This window comes from Choloepus didactylus, chromosome 1 (genome assembly GCF_015220235.1).
Source record: "Choloepus didactylus isolate mChoDid1 chromosome 1, mChoDid1.pri, whole genome shotgun sequence".
Lineage (NCBI taxonomy): Eukaryota > Metazoa > Chordata > Mammalia > Pilosa > Megalonychidae > Choloepus > Choloepus didactylus.
This window is the reverse complement of record NC_051307.1, coordinates 219,870,907-219,896,281: the sequence shown is the minus strand read 5'-3', so window position 1 is coordinate 219,896,281 and position 25,375 is coordinate 219,870,907. Positions and strand designations below refer to the sequence as shown.

General features: G+C 41.2%; 1 protein-coding gene across 11 annotated transcripts in view; it reads left to right on the top strand.

Annotated features, from left to right (window-relative positions):
- Positions 1–25,375, top strand: part of MAGI1 (membrane associated guanylate kinase, WW and PDZ domain containing 1) — a 712,862-nt gene that overhangs the window by 1,818 nt on the left and 685,669 nt on the right. The window lies entirely within an intron of this gene.

Genomic DNA, 25,375 nt, shown 5'->3' with positions numbered 1-25,375 from the left:
AGGGGCTGACTTTAGACAGGGAGGATGCAGATTCTTCCTTAGAAGACCGTAGAGGAGGGGTAGACCACTTAAAGGATGGAAGAAGCTGTTGAGTGGGGAGTGTCCCTTAATTTTTTTGGTTTGGTTTGGAGCATGTGTTAACCCCACAGAAAATGACTCAAGTCACCTTACGAGGATCCCAGTGACCTGCGTGTGATCAGCAGCATGATGCACATCCTCCCCATGAAAGTGCCAAGGAGGTGGTGACATTGAGCATGGTGAAAAGTTCCCACACATGCCTGTTGGCCTGGCAGGGTGGGCCGCAGCTGGAGGAATGTGTCAAGGGAAAGAAGGGCTGGACTGGTCTTCTCTTAGAAACAGTCTTGTTCTGGGTGAAAGGGAAGAGGGGGCAGAGGGAATAGTCAGGGCTTTTGGGAGCTTTGGGAGCTGGGGGCTGGAACTTAGTTGTCATGCATTTATGTCCACATCTCCCCTAGGATTCCTCTTCCAGAAGCCCTCCAGCATCCTACCAGGATGAACAAATCCTTCCTTCCCTGGGCTCCCTTAATGTGCATCTTGTGGTTTTTAACTTCCTCAGAATATTAGTTGGGTTCCTCCTCTCAGCTCCCGTACCAGTTGGTACCCTGCATGATTCATTGTATACCTCCCCAGGCTTTTTGCTTGAGGTCTGTCACCACTGAGAAAGTTTCCTCATTTGTAAAATGGCTTTCTTGTGGTTATTACATAAGCTAATACAGGTGCGCAGAACAGTGTTTGGCACTTAGTGCTCAGTAAAGATTAGCTATTATTATGTTTAAATTTAATTTGAAGTGTTTGTTTTTAATTATTTATTAATTTTTAAGACTAGCTTTTAACATCAGGAATCTGGGTTTATGAATTTATGTGAGGAACCTGGATTATTAGGGCTTGGTAGAGTTGTAGAGAAAGAACTGTGTGAAGACATTTGATGGGTGCACCCTGCAGTCTCAGTTCAGGAGTCTTTTGAAGAAAAATCTGGAGAATAGATGGGCAGGGGTACCTGCCCATCTAGTGGGTGTCTAGTAGTGTCTAATGGTCTTGTACGGGGGCTTGTTTGCACTATGCAAGATAACACACATGGCCGAGCCTCCACCTTCCTGCAGTGATCAGAGACCTGGGAGACATTGTCCAGGGCTGCCTCATCATGGAGTTTTTAGGAAGGATTGATTGTTGAGATAATCAAGTGGGTTTGAAATTGCACTCGTCTGGGTTCAAAGGAAACTATAGTGTCTCCAAGTGTTATTTTTCTTTATCCATGACCATTCTTTGTGCACACGAATGTTCATAGCAGGTGTGTGTGTATGTAAATCTTGTATTGGAATAAAATAAAGATGTTGATGGGGAAATCTGAATAACCAGGAATTCATTATGATGTGAAAACTACTATTTCATGTAATAATCACAGGAGTAACAATTAGCTTTTCTAGTGTCTTCATTACCAGTAAAGAAGGCACTGGAAACCACTTCATCAGCCTTATATTCCATTTTTCATACTAAAGATACAATTTAAATGACATGACAGAATCGCTCTTGCTTGTGTCTTCATTACTGTGTCTTCATCATATTAGGTAGGCTCATACTTGGTTCATTGCAAAACACAATATTACTTCTGTGTTGTCTGCACCTAAGTTAGCCACTCCCAGGGGCATGGGTCACTCTCTAGGCTGTCTGTTTGGAAATGTTGGGTCTGGTTGAAGAAGATTCTGCTGTTTCTATCTCATGGGAGCCCTCTGGAAAGATGGACCAAAATAGTCTGTAGCAAGTGGTATTAGAAGCAGGTTTGGACTTTGCAGGAGACAAGCTAAATGGATCTCTTGTTTTAATTGGAGGAGACAGTCTTTTTTTAGAAGGTGCCTAAAATAGACCCCCAAAATATATTTGTATAGTTTATTGAGGTCTAATTAACTTACTTACAGTAAAATGCACAGGTCTTAAGTATGTAGTTGGTAAGCTTTGATAAATGCATATACTCATGCTATCATTACATCAAGATGTAAAACATTTCCATCACCTGATGTCCCTTGAATCATTTTCCTCCACCCCCTCCAGAGCAAATGCTGTTGTGATTTCTTTCACCAAGGTTTAGTTTTGTCTGTTTTTGAACTTCACATAAATGAAATAATGCAGATGCACTTTTTTGTCAGGCATTTTTTGCTCAACAGAATGTTTTGGAGATTTCTTCATGCCACGTGTATCATTCCTTTGTTCCTTTGTATTATTGAGTAGTATTCCATTGTATAGTTATGTACTTTGTTTTTTTGTTTGCTTCTTGGTGGGCATTGGGCTGTTTACAGTTTTTGGCCATTATGAATAAGGCTATTAAAACATTCCAGTTGCTCTGCATCTTTCATCTTTTTCAGCTTTTGATGTCTGTCTTTTGAATTTTAGCCTTCTTGTAAGTGTGATGTAGAAAAAGAAAACAAAATGTAATTAAGGAAACTTAGATGTAGGATGTAGCTAGTATTTATTAAGCCTTAGAATGTGCCAGGCCCTTCGCTAAGCAAGCAGTTTATGTGCATCTCACAACAGGCCTCAGCTGCTAGAAACTGAGGTTCAGAGAGTTTGAGTAACTTTCCCAAGAGTCATACAGCATGTGGCAGAAGTAGAGCTGGAACCCAGCTGCGTCGGATTCTAAAGCCCATGCTTCAAACTCCTAGGACAGTAGGTCTCAAAAGTGTGGGCCCCAGAACAGTGGCATTAGCATCACCTGGGAACTTGTTAGAAATGCAAATTCCAGGCCTGCTTTAGACCTACTCATTCACAAACTCGGGGGGAGTGGAACCCAAGGGGGGTTTCAATCCTTCAGGTTGTCCCGATGCATGCTAGTTTTGAGAACCTCTTGCCCTAGAGTGCAGACTTCTGAAATTGTAACGTGACGTCAAATGAGCCTGGTGACCCAGGTTCCAGAACAAGCTTCTCCTGCAAGTGCTGTCATCTCTGGCAATTCACCCTCTCTGGGCCTTGATTTCTTCATGCCCAAAGTAAGTGGGTTTGTGCTTTCAGGTCTTTTGCACTCCTGAACTGCTGTGATTCCATGAGTAACCCAGAATCCAAAGGTTTAAAATGGTGTCATTGTGGTTTCCCAAACTGGTATATTATAGGTCATGCTTAAATATTTTTGTAGGTGAATTTTGTGGTTTTGAAAACTACCCAGGAATGGACACTATCCCTTTACTTTTTGTAGATAGAATGGAGACAAAATTTAAACACCAAGCCACTACCACCAAATCTTTCCCCTTATTGTAATGAAGGAATTTTGTTTGATTACATATATGTGAATATAGTTCTTTGTGGGGTTTTTTTGTTTGTTTGTTTCCTCTTGATGTTGTGTGTTTGTTTTGGCCAATTGGAATATTTTACAACAGCTCTGTAACAATAATTCTGTTCTCATTTTAGAACACGGTTACTTTCTCTTTCTTAGTTTCCAATAAGTTACCACTTGGAGGATCTCTGGGTTTCTTCCTCTACCTGCAGCACTTTCCCCCCAGACAGTCACAAGGTTGGCTCTTCTTAGAAGAGACTCAGAGGCTGGCATTGATCTCCTGCTCCAATGATGTGCTACTAAATGCTTAACAACTAGCTTGGTGGGTGGGACCCTGGCTTGAGTCAGCATCAGCTGGCCCCAGCACACCACTGACCCCATCCAGAATAGCTCCCCAAGTTATCTACTGTCACATGGCCCTGTTTCATGTCTTTATTTCTTCTTTATTATCTGACTCCCTTCCCTCCATGAAAACAAGAATCTTGTCACTTGTTCACTCCTTTTCTCCCATTGCCTAAAATTTGTTGGATGAGGGAATAAATTTGGAGACTTATTTATTTTATTTATTTATTTTCCATTGCTCTTTCTTGTTCAGTTAAGTGTGGTCTAGGCTGTCTGCAACATCTTTCCTCTCTCTTCCTGTTCATGTTTTATGTCGTCTTGATTAGGATCCTGATGTGTTCGCTTTTCCATCACCAGGTCTTCCAATCAGCAACTCACTGTGTCTAATAATTTATACTGAAGGATAAATGACTGACAAGGCTTTATGGATTATTTAAGTATTTCTGCCTGTTGACTGTAACTGAAGTTTAAGAAGGGAGTCTCTAAATGTGAAATTTCAGACGTTCAGTTCAGCAGGCAGAATGATGAGGGACTTTTCTGTTTTATGCTGGTGTGGGACCTGCTCTGTGTCAGTATCCATGAGTGTCACTTTACCTCCATTTCTTACAACACTGTCCCTGTGAACAATTTTTCTGGATAGCAGAATCAGATCTTTGCTATAGAAAACAGTCTGATTTCAGTCCTTTCTCTTAAATTATGCCTTGTGATTTTAACTTAAACTTTCATAAGTCAATGCTTTAGTTCTTGGTGCCAAGAGACCACTCTCTGAGGGATATTTTTACATTATGTTTGTTGAACACATAACAGCTTTTACAAAAAAAAAAGAAAAAAAAAATTCAAGGATGAGCAATAGCCTAACTTGTCTATTTTTTCCAGTGGCCACCTTTTGCCATTGGCTGTTTTATTTTAAAATAGATTAACTTGACCTTATGATGCAATGGCATACAGTTGGCTCATTGCATGTGCTGGCATTTATTACCCAGTTAAGTTTTGGATGGCAGAATTGATGATATCCACTAAGGGGAATTAAGTGGTTTATAAGAGAAGACATTCTGGCATCTCCTTACCACAAGGGTTTACATGAAGGATGTTGCTTTATAAACGATAGTTAGTTAATGCAAAACACCATTCTCTGATGTTAGTGGTCCTTTCCTTGAGTTTGTATATATGTGTAACTAGATATACTGATTTTGTATATACTGAGAATAAAGGCTGTCAAATTTGTTAAGGGTTGATATTCACAACCTCACAAAGTAGGTTACTGCATTACCGCCTGTCTTTACGTAGCTCGCATGTGCGATCCATAACCTCGAAAAATCCCCAGTAAACATTGCAGCTTTGCTATAATGCGCCTCTATGGACGTCTGCATTGATACAGTATTTCTTGTGAAGTCCTTTTAAGTTTCCACAGCTGAACCCTCATGGATGTCAAGGGCAGGTCTATCCTATCGACTTCTGCTGTAAAGTATCCTCTGGAGGGTCCAATGTGTCTCGATGCCAACTTTGTTTTGCCTTTCTTTTCTGAAGGCATGTACCAAAATTAGAAAATGTAATTTGAAAAATGTCTTTTATGATTAAATAATAATCTTCTCTTTTTATAGCTAAGTAATTAGATAATGGACTTAATCCATTATTTATAACCATTTCTTTAGTGCCTATCTCAGAGTGCAAGCCGGAGTCCTTCCAGGGACTACAGGCTCCCATGATCTGTCTATGACATCACTTCTCTGCCTCTCCACCGCCTCCTAGTCCTACACAGACATAGGCTTGCTCCCTCATGGACTTCAAGTCTTTCTCAAATGCTACTTCTCAGTGTGCCATCCCTGGACCACATTATTTAAAGGTATAACTCCATCACCACACCCTTCCCTTTTCACTTTCCCTTTTTCATCCCGCTCTCCCCATAGTATATAGAGCACTTCAAAATAAGTTACTTATTTTGTTTGTTTCCTCCTCTAGCATATAAGCTTGGAGAGGGCAGTGATTTTTTTTGTTCTTCACAGTATCCCCTGTACCCAGAACAGCCTTTGGCATTTAGGAGTTGCCTAAGTATTTCTTAAATGCCCACTGCCAAATTTAGAGTTAGAATAAATCTCTCTGGAGCTCAGTTGCCTCTGAAGATGGAGGTAATTAATGATGGATCATATTAAACTTGTTCAGAGTTTAAAGTTTGGAGTCTGATGGCAGGGGCTAAATAGAGCTTAGCTGATTGATCCAGGAATATTCTGGAAGACAGTGGGCATTGCTGACCTGCCTCAATTGGATCTTAATATTACAGGTGTAGGGCAGCATGATGCTGAATGTGTCAGGGAGCTGGGCGGACTCTCTAACCCACAAATAGGCCTGTGAGCAGAGCTAGAGACTTTTTTTGTTACCTTCTCCAGTGTGGTGACGATGAGTTACTTAAGAGAATCACATTCTCACTGCTAAGGTATCAACCGCATGATTATAGCAGATGGAAGTATTTGTGTGCCCCTGTAGTGGGCCATGGTTTTGTTTTCCACAGTAAGGTAAATCTTTAGCCCATTATGAGACAAGACTTGAGGTTCTCTTTATGGGTAGTGGCCTGATGGTGCAATTAAAAGGCAATTATGCCTTGACTATAAGCCATGCTTCAAAATTATTGCTATATACCGTGTTAACAGGGCAGAAAGGCTGCCCATAAAATCATCCACAAGTATCAGCTCATCAATATGTTGTAGATTTGCAGGCTTTGGATTCAGGCCGGCCTGGGTTGGAAGCCAGGCTTTTCTACTTACTAGCTGGATGATCTGCGGTGCGATACCTCACCTCTTTGTGCCTGGGTTTCTCCCTCTGAAAAATGGGGTTGAAAGGGGAAAAAGCTGATGAGATTTAAGTAAACCACATGGCATGTGGCCTGGCACATAGTGCTCAGTAAATGTTGGCTTCAGGTACTGTTTGAATGTTCCCTGTTTGAAAGCACTTGGGAGAGAAAGAACATATTGAGAGAGGGAGATTGTGGGACACAGTTCCGTGGAGAGCTTTTCACGTCTAGAAGAAATCCTCATTTTTCTGCATGATGCCAGTGCTACTTGTTTAAAAAGCCATAATGGATTTGTTCAAACAAGTAGGAAGGAAGCTTCTAGATCACACTGTACTTCTGCGTCGTCACCGGGGATGAATTGATTCTGATGCTGATTGTCAGGTCCTAGGTTGTGGTAAGGCAGGCAGGGGGCGTAGTTCTTCCCACTTCCCGGGGGTCCTGGGTAGGGCAGCCCCAGCAAGGACGGTCCTTGAGAACCTGACACTGGGGTCCTTTGATCATCCCGGCACTGTGTCTGGGTTCCCCCACCAGAAATGCCTGGGGAGGCAGTGGCAGTGGCTATGAAGGTTTAAGTCAAACTGAGTGGTTCAAGTCCGGACTTTACCCACCATCTGGCTGAGTGACCTTGGGCACGTTAACCTCCCAGAACCTCCTTTCTCTCAGATGAAAATGATAATGATACCTACCTCATAGGGTTATTGTTAGGATTAAATGGGAAAATGTGTGTGAGACCCTTAGCACAAGGCATGGCACACATAGGTAGCCCTTACCTAAGTACCTACTTAAAGGTAACTGTGGTGATTTTCCATTGAGAAATGGAGACATCAGTGAATTCCTCTAAGGCAGCGCCTCTTGTCTGCGGTCATCTGCCGCTCAGGGGACACTGGCAATGTCTGGAAACATTTTTTGTTGTCACAAATGGGGAGAGGTGTGCTACTGGCATCCATCTAGTGAGTAGAGACCAGGGATGCTACTCACCATTCTACAATGCACAGGACACCCCCTCAGCACAGAATTATTCAGCCTACAACACTATAGTGCTGAGGTTGAAAAACCCTGATCTAAGGTATAACTTTACAGTTGAGACTGAGAGTCAGAATTAGGGATGGCAAACTAATAATAATAACTGTTATTTATCGTTCTTCTTACCTGTCACCAGGACCCAGGTTACATTTTGCCTGGATAGTTAAGGTGATCTTATTCCCATTTTACTGATGAGACAATTAGTTTGAGAGGTTACATAGTTCACCCTGGCACCCAGGCAGCTGACACAGGTGAGATTCAAACCTTGGCTCCACGATCCTAACCTGGGTTTCCACGTTAGAGATGTCTTGCATTGTTAGCCTTGGGCCCCATTTCCTTTTCCTGTGTGTGGGGGCGTCTATGTGGACACACTTCTTTTAGGCTGTACCCATTGCTGCCAGAGACAACATAGCATGCCTGGTAAACCACACTGAAGATAGTCCTAGAAATAAAAAGTGGAATTCCAAAGTGTTTATGGGCCCCAAATCACAGAGTGTGGCTTCCTATTTTCAAGTGATTCTGCTTTTTCACCTTTTTCTGTTTTCTTTGGTCTCCCTCACTGACATTGCTAATCCCTTCCTTCTCTGTGGTCTGGCTATATTTTGCGTGCACATCATTATATCAAGAGTCACAATAATGTCTTGTAGTTGTATACTTGCCTATCTGTTGTACTAGATTATGTGTTTCTTGAAGGCAGCATCTCTGTCTTTGTTGTCTCTACCCTTTGCAGGTGTTCAGGAACTATCTATTGAATTGAATTCCTTTGGGGGCAACAAGTAGGCATAATTTTTAAATTAAAAAAAAATTCTTGCTTAAGATCCTGTTGGCTAGAATATCTGTGGCTTATTTTTAAGGCATATTAAATATACTTAGCCATATGTCTGACTTTTCTGTGATGATTTAAGATGGTTGTCTGCCAGTTGTTGTAGCATTTTGAACTGCAGAGAAAATGTTGAATTAATTGTGCTGAAGGTCTCTGAGGGCCTTATTCTGACCAGACGTGTGCAGTGGTTGAGCTTGGTGCTTATGTAAATGCAGCCATGGAAGGCACCACTTTGGCCTGATTTAAATAAAATCAGGGTTTTACCACCTGGATTCTTGGCCAGGCATTAGAATTTTCATCTGATAGGGAGAGCATGTTCATTTCCTCTTCCAACTATCAGCCTGTTTAAGTCTATGTGACTTGGTTAAGAATTCAGAACTCCAGATCAAGTTGTTAAAAAATAACTTTCTCTGGTGTTAGGTGCATGTGTGTTTGTGTGTGTGTGTGTTTGTGTGTGTGTGTGTTTTTCTTTTTTTTTTAAACTCAGCATTTAGAATTTGGTTTCTAACCTTTTAAAAAAAGCAACTACTATTGTGACCTTGAATCAATGTCAATCACTATCCATAGTTGTTCTGTACTTCCACACCTTATGTTTTTTTTTTTTTCGGTGAGATTTAATTTTTTCTCATTAAAAAAATATGTACAATACAGAAAGATGTGAATATAAAAGGAAAATGTATCCACAATGCCCATAATCCCATCCCTAGAGAAATCCATGTGTTAACATTGCATTTTTATCCAAATTTTTTTCTCTGCATGTATATATAATTGGAGATTTAGGGGGGGAGGGGGAGGGGACTTTTCCTTATAAAAACAGGATCCTACCATACGTGCTGTTTTGGTGGGATTTTTCTTTGTGTCTAACTGTATATCATGGACTTTTTTCTTCACTTTCATTGGCTGCAGAATCTATTTTTGGTTGTGCTATATTAAATCATTCTTTGAGGATGAATATATAGGTTGTTTTCCTTATTTCATCAGGTTATTCGTAACTCCATGTTGATGAATATCTTTGTACTTACATTTTAGTGAACTTCACATATTTTTTTTGGATAGATTTCTAGAAGAGGAACTTTGGCGCATGTGGATTTTATGTTTAAGATTTTAATACCTGCCTTCATATTGCCCTCCAGAGAGTATATTAACTTTTATCTCTGCTGCCTATGTCTGAGAGTCCTGTTGTTTTTCACTTAATAGCAGATAATTCCTAGTACTGGAATTGTTTATTTATAGCGAGCATTGCAAAATTCAAATGCTGAGTGTGCATTTTAAAGAACATTACGGGGTGGTGGGGATTGGGGTAAACTGAAAGGGCTTGCCTTGTTCTAAGGGGACAGTTGCCACTCAGCTTCAGCCTGTTACTGCCATGTGGGAACATTGGCCCACTGTTGTCAGATCTTTCAAGTTTTCAAGAGAAACCAGAAGCCTGGATTTGCAAAACAGAGAACTTTGCCAATTTAAAAAATGTTGGTTCAAAGTCCTTTTGAAAGCATGGAGGAACCAAACAAAACACATCTGGGAGCCATATTTGGTCCTTGGGCAGCTTGCAACCTCTTGTTTATTTATTTGTCTCTTTCATACTTTGTCTTTTCAAGAGGAGTAATCACATTTCTTACTCATGTTTGTATTTTCGGGGCCCAGGTAGTGACCAACTCACAGCCAGGGTCAATAAATATTTGTTGGAGTGGTTCAGTTCAGCGCACTAGTCTAGATAAGTTCGTCTGAGCCCAGCTGGTGACAGCTCCCCACTTCTAGTTGTGAGGAGGTAGGAAGAGGGTATATTCTGACAGCTGAGCATGTTCTAGAATATTTTGTCTCATAACACTGGTCTGCTGAGTCTTAGAACTGGGTGCAAACTAGCATCTTGAAATTGGCATTTATGTGAATTTGTACTGGGAATAGTATTTATTCTCTGGTCTAAGGTGACATGTGTGACTGCTTTGGTTTGCTAAAGCTGATGAAATATAATATACCAGGAACAGGTTGGCTTTTACAATGGGGATTTATTAACTTACAATTTACAGCTCTTGGGCCTTGAAAATGTCCAGATTAAGGCATCAACAGGATAATACTTTCTTCCTGAAGAAAAGTTGCTGGTAATCTGGACACTTCTGTCACATGGCAAGGCACATGGCCAGTGTCTGCTGGTCCTTGTCTCCCAGGTTTTGTTGCTTCCAGCTTCTGGCTGTCTGTTTCTGTCTTTTAGCTTCCCTCTCTCTTGTCTTCTCTGGGTGTATCCTTGTCTCTCAGCTTCTCTGGGCCTTTTTCTATGAGCTTCTCTGGGTTTTCTTTGTGTCCTTTATCCTTTTATAAAGGAATCCAGTAAGAGGATTAAGGGCCATCTTGAATGAGGTGGGTCACATCTCAACTGAAATAACCTAATCAAAAGGTCTACACTCAGAGGAAGAATTAGCTGATCTTTTCTGAACGTGATGTTTTCTGGAGTACATACAACTTCAAACTACATGGTGACCTTCCAAATAAAAGAATGAATGAACTTCATGTATAACTCGTAGGGAGGTTTAAAATATGGCAGGAAAGTCCCTAATAACACAAGTTGTTAAGACATTCTACAGGTAAATCAGGACCCTGACCATTCCTCCAGAAGTGGAAGCTGTCAGAAGCCGATTAACTTCTAAGACTGGTGGGCATCTATTCCTCATTACTGACGTTATATGGTAGAATTTTGTTTTTTGGAAAGCAGTGCAGCCCTTCTTGCTTTCCTGGTTGCATAATGGATTGTTCTGCATTGCGTAATTCATGTTCAGAACCAGATTTGCTGCACTAGGCTTGAGAAAAGGGACTCAGGTAATTCAGATTAGAAATGTGTAGTCAGTGCAGTTTTTCTATCAAGGATCAAAGCAGGGAAGGGCTCCCTACAAAATTTAAACTATTAAGTTGGCAGCAGAAGCCCACTGTGGAGTTTAAATTTTCCTAGGTTTGGATTTGGATTGTGTTTCTATTCTCTTGTTCTTTAATCCCCTTCCCTCCCTTCTGTACATATATTAGAATAAAACATTCTAATAGGCTGCCTAGGAATTCAAATCTTAGATTGGATATTCTGTATGTAATCCAGGACTTTGGAGCTGAGCAAAACAAAGAAGAGTTTTCAAGTTTAGACTGCTCTGTGCTCTGATCTACTTCCTTCATTGTGGTAACTACTTTGGGGATATGTAGAAGCCCCCTAAAATGGCATGAAATTTGGCTTCTGTTTGCTACTTTAAAAATACTCAGGGATGAGGTGCCGCAGGAAAGGCACGTATTCCATGGTTTTTTAGGGTAGGTGGTCTTTGATAACATTCCTGCGCTTTGGTCTTCCTTTTTTAAAGAGAAGGGTCTAGCCTTGCCATACTGCAAACCCACAGTTAAGCATCTCCACGGTGTATATAAAAACTCTTCTGAAAGCACAAAATGTTATCTCAATATTAATGTATTATTAATATGTCATTATTTATAAGAGAAAAGTCAGGGAAATAGGAGACCCAAGAAAGGAGAAATCCATGTAGCTATTGCCTATTTATGTCTCTCTAACTCTGTGGGAAAATACTGCTGCAGGAAGAAAAGCCCTGGCTTTCTTAAGCAACTTCAAGATGTTTCTGTGACATTTTGGCTAAAAATGTAATGCTGAACTATTCTATGTGGAATAAATGATCTGAAAGAAGGATGATTGTGAGAAGAAGGCATTAATGGAAATAACTTGGTTGTTACTATTGGAGTCATTTTTGGTGGAAGGAGCCTATTTATGGGTTTTAATAAATGAGTTGCCCCGTGTGCTAGTTTGAAACTGTTATGGACCCCAGAAGAACCGTGATCATTTAATCCAATCTCTTGTGGGGTGGAGCCTTTTGATCAGCTGTTTCCATGAAGATGTGACCCACTCAACAGTAGGTGAGAAGTCTGATTATATTATTTCCATGGAGGCCTGGCCCCTCCCATTCAGGGTGGGTCTTGATTAGCTCACTGTAGTACTTAAGAGAGCTCAACAGCCAACAGATGCTGAAGCTTGGAGACACTTGGAGATGCAGACAGACAGATGTTTAGAGATGCTAAGCTAAGAGATGAAGCCCAGAGTTTGCCACAGAGAAGCTAAGAGAGGACCCCCAGATGCTTACAGAGAAACAGCCTGGGAGAACAAGCAAGGATGCACAAGAGCTGAGAGAAAGAAGCTGAGAGAGACGGAAGCCTAGAGACATTTTGAAGAAAGCCATTTTGAAATCAGAACCTGGAGCAAAGGACCAGCAGATGCCAGCCATGTGCCTTCCCATGTGCCTTCTCTAGACACCATTGGCCTTTCTTCAGTGAAGGTACCCTCTTGTTGATGCCTTAGTTTGGAAACTTTTATGGCCTTAGAACTGTAAATTTGTGACCTAATAAATCCCCTTTATAAACGCCATTGCATTTCTGGTATTTTGCATAATGGCAGCTTCAGCAAACTGGAACACCCTGTTACCTTAACTCCTGAGGGAAAAGAGTCTTTCTGAAAAGGCTATAGGGAAAATTTGCAGCCCTGTGCACCTGTTACCAGCCACTTATTTTCACCTGATGGTTGCTGACAGATTGCAGGCAGAGCAGCTTATATATGATCAGCTTTGGACATGGCAGCTCACAAATAGGTTTGGCTGAATGGAAAGTGCATCAGAATTACCTGGGAGCATTTTCAAGCTGGGTTGCCAGTGTGGTGCTGGGCGTTCCTTCATTAATGATTCAGATACATATCTCCCTGCCCAGCTGAGTCCTGATGCCCTAACTCCAAAGAGTGGTTCACAATATAACTGCTGATTCAGAATCATCCAGGGTGTTTGCTCAAAATATGGGGATGACTAGGCTTCACCTACAGAATCAGAATCCTAGGGGGCAGACCCTGAGAATCCACTTTGTTTTTAAAAATTCTGGCTGATAGTGGGAAGTACAGAGTTGGAACTCTAAGCTCGAAAATACTGGCATTTTCAATTACAGTTGTCAAATAAATGATGGCAAGAGACAGCACTGAACACTGAAATGAACATTGATTGGGAGGAGGGGGTCAAGAAAAGAATGAACAATTTGGTTCTTTGAGCTACTAGCTCTTCTGGGGGCAAATACTGGGTGTGTGCATATGTTTATATGGAAGTTCATTTTCTCTCTTATTTTCATTCTTCAGGGTCCTAGCATTAGTCTCACAATTTAGAGCAACCTTTCCACAGCACCATGCTTGGCTTGTTAAAATAGAAAGGTAACTCTGTAGGAAAGAACTTTATTTTCTAAGACAATACTGTCCAATAGAACTTTGTGTGATAATGGAAATGATTCCTGCCTACGCTGTCCATTATTGTATCCACTAGCCATAGGTGGTGATTGTATATTTGAAATGTGGCTAGTGTGGCTGAGGAACTGAAATTTTATTTAAATATGATGAATTTAAAATTAAATCTAAGTAGCCATATGTGGGTAGTGTGTCTCCTGTTGAACAGCATGGAAGATAATGCCATCACTTAGGGTGAAGACTGTTGCAATTTTTTGGTGTCACATCCAACTGCACCATGAAGAAGAAGCTGGAATGACACCTTGGGTTGATGTTTGTTAAATGTGAAAGCTTGGGATAGGTCATGTTTTAGTGTCCTTTTGGCCTTTTTTATCGATGCATTTACCAATGACTTTTCAGAAAGAAGGCCTGCATATGGCAGTGTGGCTATTCTCCCCAAAGAAGTAGTTTATACAGAACAGATATGCTCTGTCTCCAGCATCTGCAATAATGAATGGTTGAGTAAATGATTTCAACTTGGGTATTTTTTGCTGGGTTGGAGGCTCAGAGTTACATTGGGATTGCATAGTTAAACATTGTATCACCTCGACACTTTTGGTTACAAGTAATCAAAAACTCAACTTTAATAGCTTAAACAACAAAGGGATTGGCTGATGTACATGACAAAAGAATTTCAGTAGAAGGAAGGAGCTTTAGGTAGTGTTGGATTAGGGTATGGGTCCTCTTTCTCTGTAATTTGCTTTTGAGCTGCCACGAGCCCATATAGTGCCTTTGTTTAAACTAGAAGAATATATCTGTCTGGGCAGACATAGTCCAGCATGGCCTGAAGAGCTGGATTTCTCTGTGCTGCTCTTTTCATTGTGCTGGCTTTGGCCTCAGGATGGCTTCTCTCATTTGTAGATGGGTGGCCATGGCAAAATGAGTTTTCTTATTCACATGCCTTATCCACAAACCTGGAAGCCAGAGGAATGCTGTGTGCTGAGTGTCAGGTCTCCAATCCTAAACCAGTCATGAGGCTTATGCAAATCTGTGCCCACCTTGCAGAGGGGTGGGGTCAGTTCTCATCTGGCAGTTGTTGCACAGTAGGGGAGATGAAACTTGATTCCCTAAGGTGCATGCAGGTGCTGTTAAGAAGGGAGAAGTAATGGACAGATGCTGAGATGCAGTAACCAACCAATGCATACCTCCCACTCCTACCCCCAATATTATGGTGAAATTAGAGGGGATCACATTGGACACGTGCCATGAGAAATTCACTTGTAAAGGAATAGAGATGAGGCAAGAGAGGATTCCTTGGCTCTGAGTGCTGTACTTGAAGGGTTAAAAATACAACAGCTCCCAATGGACAAGTTTTGGCTATAAATGATGGGGATAAAGGTACAACTTTATTTATGTAATTACCACCACTGAATTGTATATTTGGAAAGGGATAAAAAGGGAAATTTTAGGTCATATATACGTTGCATATAAATACAAACCCATAGAACTGCAACACAGTGAACCCTAATGTAAAAAGTAGACTTAATAGCATAATTAAAATAATATTGTTTCATCAGTTGTAACAAAGGTGCCACGATAATTCAAAATAATAGTAGGGAAAGCTGTATGTGTGCATGAGAGGGAGTTATATGTGAATCTACTTTCTGCAACATGTTTCTATAAAACTACAGTTGCTTAATAATAATAATAAATAATAGCTCCCATTTATTAACCCTTTGTTATCCTAGCCCTATGTCGAGTTCTGTACAGGCATTATCTTATTTTTCTTCGTACCAACATTTTGAGGTAGATATTGTTTTACCCATTTTACCAGTGAAGAAACTGAGTCTTAGAGGGCTATAGTAATTTTCCTGAACTCAAAAGCTGTTGAAGGAGCAATTCTAACCAACTTCTAACTCCAGGGCTTGTGCTGATAAATATTATTCAAGACCAGTGGTTTTCAACTGGGGGTGATTTTGCCCCCCACACCACCTCAGGGGAAATTTTTCAACGTCTGAAGACATTTTTGGTTGTGACACCTAGGGAGATATTACTGGCATCTAGTGGGTAGAGGCCAGGGATGCTGCTAAACATCTACAATGCATAGGACAGCCCCCACAATATGGAATTATTCAGCCCAGAATATCATTAGTGTCATGGGTGACACTCAAATGTCATCTTCTCATAGGATACCCCCCTACCACCAGTCACTCAGCATCTCATCACCCAATTTTATTTTCTTCTTAGCAGTTAGCACCATCTGTAATATAATTATCTTGAAAGCTAGAACCTGGTTTAGCTATCCTGCTATCCTTGTGGCTAGACAGTGCCTGGTACCAGAGTTGGGTGCACAGCTTAAACGTTTGTTGAATGAATGAATGACTGAACACACAAACCACCCCAAATGGCTGCCTTCTTGTGGGTGACTAGGTGCTTTCAGATATGGAAATGGCTCAGAGAAGAGATGAAAATTAATCAGAAACTTTTAACAGTGCTGGGGAGCTATGGAGACACATGGTGGATTCCCAAAGGGCAGAACTAGAGGTGAGCAGACAGCAAGTTCTCAGCTGCTGGCAAAGCTAGACAAGCAAGGATTTGAAAGAGGAGAAAGGGAGATAAGTAACTGGAACCAAATTGTATTATGCTGAGTGAGGTGAGAGATAGCTTGGGGTGGCTGAGTAAGACATTGTGTACCCAGAACCAAGGGGGGATGAAAAGAGGGCCACCAGCCCCATCATTGGCCACCAAAAGTAGAATAGTAGCAGGTATACCCAGGCCACAAAGCCTAGAGGTTAGGAGGAGTTCCGCGGTTTCAATTTTAGATCCACTCCTTACCACTTGTGTGCCACTGGGCACTTGACTTAACCTCTCTGTGCATCACTTTCCTCTTCTGTAAAAAGATAACAATAGTGACACCTTATTGGGTTATTTTGAAGATCAAATAAGTTAACTATGTAAGGAGCTTATTGGAAGGGTGTCAACTACTACCATTGTTATTACTATGTGTTTGAGGTTTTCTGTTAGCATTTTGAGGGCAGGGACACTTCTTCCCTTTTATTTTAGGTCTTACTCAGTGCCTGGTTGGAGGCAGCTCTGTGAGTAAGAGTTTTGGAATAGATTGAGTTCAAATCCTGGCTCTGATTACCTTGGTCAGAGGATGGGGCAAGGAATGTCCTCTTTGGGGGAAGAGAGCATGGTCAAATGCTGTTACCCAGGCATACAGTCTTTGTAGGAAAAAAGTCTGCTTTATGTCTCATGGGAGGTGATAGCAGAAAGTTACTATTGTCAAATTGTGCAAGCGCTGCTTGTGTGTGTGTGTGTGTGTGTGTGTAAAGAACAGCCACAATTAGGAACACTGTCTCTTACCAAGATAAAAGGAGGAGAAATAAATGAATCCAAGATAAAGCAATTTATAGATATTAACTTCCAAAGAGTAAAGACTTTGGAAGACTTTTAAAGTTTGCTTTTTCTTTTGTCATAGTGGTTCTCGGGCATTTCTCAGTGTTTGCCTAACAGTCTTTGTTTTCAGCATCGGGAAGCCTTCCAGCTCTCACCTCCCCACCTCAGCCTATCAGACTGCCCGTCAGCTTAAAGTATGAGAGTGAAAACCGAGGAGACAAGAGTACAACCCATGTTGATGACAATAGCAGAATGGATTCAGCACCTGTCAGGTCAGGCTTCCTTCTGAGGCCCCCACGAGCATAACCACTCAATCCCCAGGAGTTGCTGTGAGAATGTATGTCATCCTCCCCATTTTAGAGGTCAGGGGACTGAGGCCCAAGAAGCTGCTACTTGTCCAAGATTACCCAGCTAATCAAGTGACAGTGATGGGTTTCTTCCTGCTTGGAAACCTTCCAGCATTCACCGTGATGCTGCGTTGCTGCCTCGTAGTATATGGAGCGGGAGGATGCACCACCCCGTTGCTGTCATTTCAGGATGGGGAACCTCCCGGAGGTGTGGTGTGAGGAAGCCCAAGGCTGGACTCCTTCCTTTGCTTTCAGGCCCTGTGCCGTCCACAGGGGAGGCACCGTCTGTGCCTCCTGAGGTGGGTTTGTGGGAGCCTGGCTCAGCAGCTGCACAGAGCCTCTGTGTGTCTGTGGCCACGCCCTGCACATGTCCAGACACAAGTGCCTGCTTCTCCCAGCACTGACTAACACCCTCTTTCTCCTCAGACACGTAGGCCAGAGCGGGGTCACGGCAGGGTTCCAAGCAGTGGAACTTGCCCGTCATGGATGGGGCAGTGTCCTCTTTGAGTTTTGTCTTCCCACCCTCCTCAGGAAATAAGGGCAGTTAGATTTTCTTGATGTTTGGCCTCCTCTCTTCTGCACATCTTCTTTCTTCTAGGTTTGGCTGGCCTTCCCAGCTCTATTGGGAATATCATGTGCTTGGTGACTCTAGCTCCGATGGGGGAACATCTTGCCAGGTTGAAGCGTTGCCAGCATCACTACTCTGTCGTGTCTTTGGCACTTTAGAGCAGTTTGTGAGGGACATGTGTGTTGATTACCAGGTCTCGTGGGGTTTAATCCCACCATCCACTTTGGCCTGGTCAGTCCCTTCACTTTTCCGGGTTGGAGGCCATCTGCTCAGCTGTTACACGCAAAGTTTGGATCTCAAAAGGTCCATGTTCAAACCCAAGCCCTCTGCTTACTTGCTAAGTGGTCTTGGATGTGCGATTTTACTTCTGTGAAGTGGGGATAATAAGAACATACACCTCGTAGGGTTATTGCAAGGATTAAATGAAAGGATGCAGTGAAGCTCTCCGCATGGAACCCAGAGCAGAGGCAGCGTTGGATAAATGATAGTTATTATTATATTAGGTTTGTCAGTTTTCCTCCTTTGAATCTGATACTTTTGATTTTAGGCTTGTGGAGGTGTTGAATTGACTGTGTAATTGACTCAAAACACGTCTGTTTAACACTCTGGGTTTTTATCTTTCCTGGCACTACCACCTCCTCTTAGATTTTATGGAGCCAAATTTGTTGGACCAAATTATGTGGAGCAGATTTGATAGCAACATATTCTAAGTATACTATCTTTATGTTGTTTCCCTTACATCTCTTGAAGTCTGAATTTAGTTACCACTCTCTGCAGGAAGCTACAAATGATTACAGAGCAATTAAATGAATTCTGGATCTTCAGTATTCTAGAATGATTGATGTAAAGATACAAGTATGCCATGGTTGTACATATAGGCATTTTCCAATAAACTTTATGCTCAGACAGTGGCCTGGTTTGAACAGTTTTGATTTCTGTGGATTATTCCAGCTGTGAATGGGCTCAAAATTAAGCCATGAGACATTTATAGCTCATAAAAATTTTTGCATACTTTTATCTCATTAAATCCTTATTGAAAGTAATAGCTGTACATTTACATAACCCTTATTCTGTATGCACTTTGCTATAAGTGGTCTGTATTAACTCACTTATTCAGCAAACAACTCTATGAAATGTAGGTACAATCATAACTCCCATTTTACAGGAGAGGAAATTGAAGCTCAGAGTGGTTATTATATTTTCTGGCACAGTTGTTAATGGCTGAGCTGGGATACAAACCTGGTTCTCTCTGGTGCAGGAATGATGGATGCTCTTACAAGCTCTGGGAGGTGGTTGGCTGTAGTCCCAGTTACTGATGAGGAAATGGAAGCTCGCAGGTTTTAAGGGTCTTTTCTAGGGTCAGGTCTTTCATGCCATATCCTGAGCTGTTTTTGACTCACCACGGCACCTTAACTTATCAGTTAATACACATTGCATTCTGCATTTCCATTTCCATTTTTCCAAATCTACAAAGATCATCGACATTTGTCAGGGACAGTTACCAGAGGTCCTGCGAATGGTGTAACAGGTCAGAATGTCTGTTGTGGAGAACAAATTGTATTCACTGACTGTTCCATTTTATTTCTGCTGTTTAAGTGATCCAGGACCTGCTGCTTGATAATGCCTGTGCTCAGTTTCTTTGTCCATAGAAGGAGTAGGGTGCCATATTTATAGATGTGAAGACAAACCTTTGGAATTCAGTGAGCGGTTATTAATTGTGTGGTTACTGCATCTAAGCGGCTGTAATGAGGACATTGCAGTCTGCCCCAAAGGTGAATCTGTGTCTGTGAGGGCCCTGTGGGCTGAGAGTGTTCGGTAATTCCCTGTGGGGGCTAGAAGTTCCTGACATAGCAGTGATGTGCAAGGCTCACCTTTGAGTTGTTCCAAACATTGTCACAATGCCCAGTCATGTTTCCTATTTCAGGAATGGAGCTCTGCACCAGAGCTGTATGAATACGTGCTTGGAGCTGGTGGTTGCAGCGAGGCTCAGGTCCAGAAGCCACTTGACTGGAAGGGGCCTGGGTTGAGTCTTTCCTGGAAGACACAACAATCCCCTCTACATGATTGTATCACCTATCCCTGCCTTCTTTGCTCATTTTATTTATTTTTTATTTTTTTTAATTCAATTCAGCTTTATTGAAATATATTCACATACCATACAGTCATCCATGGTGTACAATCAACTGTTCACAGTACCATCATATAGTTAGTTATGCATTCATCACTCCAATCTGTTTTTGAACATTTTTCATACACTAGAAAGAATCAGAATAAAAAATAAAAATAAAAAAAGAACGCCCAAATCATTCCCTCCCCCCCATGCCACCCTGTTTTTCATTTGGGTTTTGTCCCCATTTTTCTATTCATCCATCCATACACTGGATAAAGGGAGTGTGATCCACAAGGTTTTCACAATCACACTGTCACCCCTTGTAAGCTACATTGTTATACAATCGTCTTCAAGAGTCAAGGCTACTGAGTTGGAGTTTGGTAGATTCAGGTATTTACTTCTAGCTATTCCAATATATTAAAACCTAAAAAGTGTTATCTATATACTGTGTAAGAATGTCCACCAGAGTGACCTCTCAACTCCATTTGAAATCTCTCAGCCACTGAAACTTTATTTCATTTCATTTCGCATCCCCCTTTTGGTCAAGAAGATGTTCTCCATCCCACGATGCCGGTCCAGATTCATCCCTGGGAGTCATATCCTGTGTTGCCAGGGAGATTTACACCCCTGGGAGTCAGATCCCATGTAGGAGGGAGGGCAGTGAGTTCACCTGTCGAGGTGGCTCAGTTAGAGAGAGAGAGGGCCACATCTGAGTAACAAAGAGGCACTCAAGGGGAGACTCTTAGGTGCAATTATATGCAGGTTTAGCCTCTCCTTTGCAGTAACGAGCTTCATAAGGGCAAGTCCCTTGATAGAGGGCTTGGCACATCAAACCGCCAGTCCTTAATGTTTGTGAGAACAAAAGCAACAATCCAGGTGGGGAAGCCCAACACCTCCGCATTTTTCCCCAGCTCCTCAGGGAGGCCCTGCATATATATTTTTATTCTCTGACCAAATTACTTTGGGATGTGTCACTATTTCACTCTAACCTATACAAACCTACCATATCTCACTTCCTATTCAAAGTTCCATGTAATTGTGGTGTTTGAACAAACTGACTGTAGAAGTTATACTATTTAGAAAATGTAGATCCTGCACCAAATAAACATCTCTTCCCTTGGTCTCATATAGAAGTTGAAATTTTACCACAGTCACCCTTTGGCCTGATTTGCCCTAGTCTTAGTCAGATCTGCTTCATTCATATTTCTAATTGAAGTCTGGGCTCTTTTTCATCTTTTTTTTTTTTTTTTTTTTTTTTTAACAGTTGCTGTATGTGTTAATACTTACAGTCATATCTGCCAAGCTCTAGCTCTGAGTTTCAGGTGTCACACAGATACCCAATGTTCCAGAGACCAATCAGGTTATACACTAAGGGATCAACATCTCAGAGTTTGGAGACAGCCATTACAATTCAGGAATAGATTTGACTGCTGTAAGAGCTTACAATCTAGGGACTGTTACAATAATCATTCCCCTATTAGGCTGTGCTCTAAGATTCAATTCTGAGTTTACACATCGTAGTTAGTCCATGTTGATAAGGCATTATAGCGTTTGCCTTTGTTTCTGGCGTACTTCACTCAAAATGCTGTGTACAGGATCCATTCACCTCTTTGCATGTCTCACAGCTTCTCTCCTTCTCATAGTTGCCCAATATTCCATTCTGTTCCTCAGTCAGTGTACCCTTAGGCCACCTCCACCCATTGCAAATCATGAATACTGTGTCCATGAACACTAGTGTGCAAATGTCCGTTCATGTCTCTTCTCTCAGATCTTCCAGTTACTTACCCCATAATGAGATTGCAGGACCTTATGGCCCCCACATACTTAGCTTTTTGTGGAACCACCACACTGACCTCCAGAAAAGCTACACCATTTTGCCTCCTGATCAACAGTACATAGGTACACCCCTCTCTCCATATTTTTCCAACACCTTTACTTCTATTTATATTTTTCCTACAATTTTAAAGAGTTATATTCACATACCATACATTTATCCACAGTATGCAGTCATTTGTTCACGGTATCATTATAAAGTTGTACATTTATCACCACAATCAGCACATGAACATACTGATTACTACAAAAAAAGTGTTTTGTTTGTTTGTTTGTTTCAGCAAATAATAAAAAAGTTGATAAAAAGAAAAATAACATGTCATACAATACAATATAATAGTAAGGACAGAAAACAACACCACTACCAAGAATCCCATATCTCTCCCTTATATCATACACATTTAGCTTTGGTATTGTGCCGGTTTGAATGTATTATGTCCCCCAAAACACCATTATCTTTGATGTAATCTTGTGTGGGCAGATGTATCAGTATTGATTACATTGTAATTCTTTGAGTGTTTCCATGGAGATGCGCCTCACCCAACTGTGGGTGATGACTCAGATTGGGTAATTTCCATGGAGGTATTACCCCACCCATTCAGGGTGGGTCTAAATTAAATCACTGGAGCCATATGAATGAACTGACAAACAGAAGGAACTCAGTGCAGCTGTGAGTGACATTTTGAAGAGGAGCTACAGCCAGGAGGGATACTTTGAAAAATGCACAGAAGCTGAGAGAGTAGCTGCAGATGAGAGGCAGTTTAAAGATGGCCATTGAAAGCAGACTTTTGCTTAGGAGAAGCTGAGAGAGGACAGACTCCCCAAGAGCAACTGAGAGTGACATTTTGAAGAGGAGCTGTGGCTTAGAGAGGAACATCCTGGGAGAAAGCCATTTTGAAACCAGAACTTGGAGCAGACACCAGCCACGTGCCTTCCCAGCTAACAGAGGTTTTCCAGACACCATTGGCCATCTTCCAGTGAAGGTGCCTGATTGTTGATGCTTTACCTTGGACACTTTATGGCCTTAAGCTTGTAACTGTGTAACCAGATAACCCCCCTTTTATAAAAGCCGATCCATTTCTGGTGTTTTGCATTCCAGCAGCATTAGCAAACTAAAACAGGTATATTCCCTTTGTTACATTTAATGGAAGCATATTACAGTGTTACTGTTGACTACAGATTCCAGTTTGTTTTGATTGTGGTTTTTTTTTCCCCAAATACCATCCCTTTTTCAACACTTTTCATGGTTGACATTCATTTGTTCTCCCATGTGTAAAAACATTTTTGTATTTTATATTTGTACATTTATCATTGGAGTTGAGATCTGAAGGGGGTTGGTGAGGAAGGATAGCGATGGCTAAGTAGTGATTATACTGAGCAGTGGGGGTGGATGGGACTAAGCAGCATCTCCCCACCCCCCACTCCTGAGAGTCGAGGCCTCATAGATACGTAAGCATCTATATGTTCTTTGAAAGAATTTGCATGCAGGTAGGACTAGGACTAGTTTACTTTCTCTCTAATGAGATATTTGAAGCAGTGTGTGTGTGTGTGTGTGTGTGTGTGTGGGTGGGTGGGGGGTGGCAGGGTAACATTTAAGGGCACAATCCCAGGTCTGAATGCCCTAAACACCCCTGGCCGTGGGTGAGATTTGTAATCTCTTCAAACGTCAGTTTTCTTATCTGTAAAATATTACCTCATTGCGTTATGAGGATTAAATGGAGACAGTCCATGGGAAATATTCATCAGACTGCCTAGGGCGTAATAAGCACTCAGTAAATATGAGCTGCTATTATTATTTGATTCAGTGAGCAACAGTGATTAAAGGCCCCATTCAACAGCACACGTATTGTCTAATTTCTATGTGCAAGATAATGTGCTAGATGCCATGAGACTCACAATTGAATCAATTTATGTCCTCAGGGAATGAATACTGTTGTTAAAAACCAATGAATTGAATTGTTAGCATTTCTTAATCTTGTCTTATGTGTTAAGTGCTCATTTGATCATCAGAATAAACTTTATAGAGTAGGTACTATTTCTAATTTCTGATTTACAGATAAGGAAACTGAGCCTTGGATTGGGGGCAGGTGGTTTGACCCAAGGTGAGTGGTGGAGCTGGGAATCCAATCTGGGTCTGTTTGATTCCTAGCCTGTATATGTGTGTAACCACTAGTCTCTAAGTCCCCATAATTTAAGGTTGACTGTGGACTCTGATTCGTATTATAAGGGCAAGAAGAAAAAAGAAACAGTGCTATGTGCCGTTCTAGGGGAAAAAGATCATGTGAAGCTGGTTTGTAGTTTTCAGGCTCAGGACAGGCCTCATGGAGGAGGTTTTGTTTTCATTGGTAGGATTTCATATAGATGGGGTGGAATGTTATTCTAAGTGGAGAGAGTAGCAGGAGCAAAGGCCTAGAGGTAGGAAAATTCTGAGTGTGCCCAAGACCCAGTGTGTCTGGAGTTGAGGGAACATGAAAGAAAGTAATAGAATGAGGTAGCATGTACCCTCTTCTACTCCGGCAGAAATTCAAAATTGTTCATTAACTATTGGTCTTAACATGATTTGATAAAGCCTTTTTGGAGATTATTTGAGAAGAACCCAACAAAAATGGTACCATTTTCACCCATTCTCTGTAAATACTCAAACTCATAAAAGATATATATGTTCTCTATAGCAGTGCTTGTAATGAAAATTTGAAATCAACTTATATGTGTTGTGGTAAAAAAAAAATTATAACTCCCTACAGTGGCATATTCTGTAGCCAGTTAAAAAGAGTGAGACAGATCTCTGTGACCTGACATGTAAACACATCATGATATATTCAGTGAAATAAAGCAAGTGACAGAAACAGTATCTATAGTATGATCCCAGTTGTATAACATATTCACAGTTACGTGGGTGGATGTATTTGTGTGTGCCTTAAAAATAAAAAGGTCTAGAATGGTGTGCAACTGTTAACCTTGGCTACTCTGAGTAGGTTGACCAGATGGTCCAGTTTGCTTGGGATGTAACTGGTTTACACCTGTTGTCCTGGTGTAGTTATACCAGTGACACTGTAGAATTTAGTAGCCTGGTTTGGCCAATGAGTTATAAGGAAACCCTACCTTCCTCTGAGGATTGGAATTGGGGCAGGAGTAATAGGAAACTGACTGTTAGGCATGTGACTTGTTGGTGTAGTTTACAACAGGCAACTATTATTCTTATAAGGTGAATTGAGGATTATGGCTCTAATACATTATGTAGTGGTTCACTGTGAGCCTCTGTTGTACGGTCATTAGCAAAGGAGTTGTTAACTTTTTTTTTTTTTTTTGTCAGATATTCAAGCATCTTCTACTTAAATAGGTCTCCAATTAAATCATTGAAGATATTCATGATTGTTTGAGAAAAGTGTTTGTTATTAACAAATTTTAAAAAAACTGAGTGGGGAAATTTTTGCATTTCCTTCTTTCATTTGGCTCCTAGGTCACTGAACTGAAATTCTCCTTTGTAAAAACAGAACACATTTTTAAAAAATGTTAAATTGTGACCTTTCCCACCCCAGGTTCCTCAGACATAAATGTAGACACAATAGGGGTTGAAATTATTAAATGAGCATCATGCAAACTATTGACCTAGAGTGGGCTTTCAGAGTTGGCTGAGTTCCTCT